The sequence below is a fragment of the Oryctolagus cuniculus genome, chromosome 15 (assembly GCF_964237555.1).
Source record: "Oryctolagus cuniculus chromosome 15, mOryCun1.1, whole genome shotgun sequence".
In the NCBI taxonomy this organism is placed as follows: Eukaryota; Metazoa; Chordata; class Mammalia; order Lagomorpha; family Leporidae; genus Oryctolagus; species Oryctolagus cuniculus.
Window position 1 is genome coordinate 8,005,025 of NC_091446.1, and position 3,192 is coordinate 8,008,216.

Consider the following 3,192-nt stretch of genomic DNA (forward strand, 5'->3'; position numbering starts at 1 on the left):
CCTACGTCACCGGCATCCCCTGTGAGTGCCGGTTCGAGTCCTGGCTGCTCCACCTCTGATCCAGCTCCCTGCCAATGCACCCATCAAAAGCAGCAGAGCACGGCCCAAGTGCTTGGATCCCTGCCACCCACATGGGTGACCCAGATGGAGTTCCTGGCTCCAGGCTCCAGCCTGGCCCAACCCCAGGCATTTGAGGTCATTTGGGGAGTGAACAGGCAGATACAAGGTCTCTCTCCCTCTTTCTGTGTCTCTCCCCTTCTCTGTGACTTGGCCTTTCAAATAAATAAATATTTTTAAGTGGCCACATGTGAGCAGTGTCCACACACTGACAGCATCAACACAGAGGTCGTGCTGATTGGTTTGTTAGGCCTGGGAGTGGTTTGGCGAGGAAGGGAAGTGTATCTTTCCTGTGTCTATGGTTATAGCAAAACCCCGAGGCTGGGTCACGCGTAGGCCCAGCATTTGCAGTCTGGAAGTCGGTAGTCTGTTCAGCCTCCGGCGAGGGCCCCACAGTGGCCAGCCTCACAGTGGTGGGAGCGCATGTGGGAGAGATCCCACGCTGACGCAGGAGGCTGCAGAGACTGGGGCCAGCCCTGCTGTCCCACCTAAGTACTAACCAGGCCCGACCCTGCTCAGCCTCCGAGCTCAGAGAGATCGGGTCCGTCATGGTGGTGTGGCTGTAGGCCAGTCCTGCTCTCTTATCTCAACCCTTTCATGAAGACCAGCCAGGGCCTGACCGAAGGACACCAGCCCCTCCCAAGGGCAGCCCCTCCAAGGAGCTAACCACCGGCCACAGGCCCCGCCCCTCCAGGTCCACGGCCTCTGAACATCCACGCGGAGCAGACCACGCCCAGCTCCTGGAGCCTCAGGCGGACAGCCTGAAGCCACGTCCACTCCACAGCACGTGTCCGAGCTCCATGGGGGCTAGAGCGGCAAGCAGGCCACAGGGCCAGTCCCTCTCAGATGGGCTCAGCTCGGGCCATTGCGGCCAGGTGGGGAGTGAACCAGGGACAGAAGACCTCTCTCTGTCTGGAACTCTGCCACTCAAATAAATAAATAAATCTTAAAAAAAAAAAAAAAAAGGAAGTAGGAAGCAGTCACACTCATTGCACACAAAACCACCAGCAGGGCGAAGTGTGAGTAACACGAGTGAAAGGCCTGGGACAGAACAGCAAAGTGTCCGGAACGCTGAGCGATTCACCCTGTAACCCCGCTTACTCTTCCCGAGGGCCTAATGGCACAACTGCTGCCGCAGTTATCACTACCAGCGCGCCCATTGTAGAGACAAGGACACTGAGGTTCTGAGAGGCCAGCGACGTCCCAGGTCCCCCTCGGCTGCAAGGCAGCAGGGCCACCCCCGGGTACCCAGGGACCTGAGCGGCAAAGCCGAGGCACGTCAGCAGTGATTAATTGCAACGATCGCTTCCAGTTGCCATAGCGCTTTTTGTCCTGAGGGAGACGGGGACCAGATCTGGCGCCGGGTAATGCAGCGGAGGAGCGAGGAGGTTTGCAAAATGCGTCCATTGGCGCAGGGCAGGGCCCCGGCAGAAACCCCAGGAGCCCCCGCCAGCCCTGCCTCCCTCCTGTTGGGAGAAGTCACTGCCCGCTTGCAGCTTCGAGGTGGGCACCGTTGTCACAGCAGCCCGCTGTCGCTGCACAGGCTCCCCAGGCCCCTCAGCGGCATCTGAAGGGGTTTCTGACAATTCGTGTTTTCCCCAAACGAAAGCTATCATCAGGCACCGCACAAACAAGCTGGGCACGGAGCAGGAGGCAGTAACGGGCCGTGTGTGGACTCTGCCACTGGGCGGGTGTGTGGACACCTGCGGCCATGCGGAGCGCCAGGCTCCACTCCTCGTTCCAGCCCCCTCCTGATGCATGCCACGGGCGGCAGCAGTGACGGCTCGAGTCCTTGGGTCCCTGTCACCCACATGGGAGACCCAGATTGAGCTCTGGGCTCCTGCCCTTAGCATTTAAGGAGTGAATCAGTGGATGGGAGGGCTCTCTTCTCTCTCTCTCCCTGCCTTTCTTTTCCTTTTTTTTTTTTTAAGATTTATCGGTTTATTTATTTGAAAGGCAGAGTTACAGAGAGAGAGAGAGAGAGGCTTTCCATCCACTGATTCACTCTCCAGATGGCCACAATGGCCAGAGCTGCGCTGATCCAAAGCCAGGAGCTTCTTCCTGGTCTCCCACGCAGGTGCAGGGGCCCAATGACTTGGGCCATCTTCTACTACTTTCCCAGGCCATAGCAGAGAGCTGGATCGGAAGTGGAACAGCTGGGACTTGAACCGGTGCCCATATGGGATGCCGGCATTGCAGGCGGCAGCTTTACCCGCTGTGCCACAGTGCTGGCCCCTCTCCCTGCCTTTCAAGTAAATAAAAGAATCTGCTCCAGGACCACTCCACGTGGCGGGGTGTGGGCATCCACTGATGATGTCTAAGATGGCCAGGGCCTGCCCTGCCGCCCCCTTCTTTAAGGACAGCTGTCCTGTCGCTACACAGCTGCATCTGGAAATCTGAAATGGCTTGGTAATGTCTGAGCCCAGATAAATCCACATGGGCCGGGAATCCCACGGCATATCGCGCAGACGGCTTCCAGCCCGAGTCTCTGCTTGGGCGTTGTGCCATTGAGACCCTGCCTTCTTGTCTGACCAGGATCCAGCCTCGGGTCCAAGGAAGCGGAAGACATTCACGGGCTCTGTAGTGCAAGACGTTCCAACCGAATCTCAACTCACACTCCCGAAGCGCGAGCCGTAAATGGCTGTCATCGACCGGTCCGTTCAAGAATTGTGTGCTGTTTGCTAAAGCCTCTTCCAACGGTTCACAGACTCACTCGGGACCGACTTCCGCGCCGTCCACCGTATGACTGAATCCTACCTGGGGGTCCGATCGTGCAGCTGTAAGCCCCGTGGCCCTCTCTGAAACACCCGCTTCCGGGCCTCCACACTAGTGGACAGGGAAAATATGAGTGAAACACAGATGCCGGACACTTGCTCCCAGGGCTCTGCTGGCAGGGGCGGGGGGCCCTGCCCCGGGGGAGGGCCTCAGTGGGCTGGAGGATTCCAGCTACACCCGCAAGGCAGCTGTCTCGGGCCTCAGGTCTTGGGTTTGGTCTGCGAGTCGTTCGCGCAGCCTTTCCCAGTTTGTAAAGCAGCAACGGCCAGAACTTAGTGCTGCCCCACTACACAGATGGGA

At 58.5% G+C, this 3,192-nt stretch overlaps 1 pseudogene; it reads right to left on the reverse strand.

Annotated features, from left to right (window-relative positions):
- LOC100354390 (proteasome subunit alpha type-5 pseudogene) overlaps positions 1–2,765 on the reverse strand; it is a 10,717-nt pseudogene extending 7,952 nt beyond the window's left edge.
- Between the last annotated feature and the right edge of the window lie 427 nt (positions 2,766–3,192).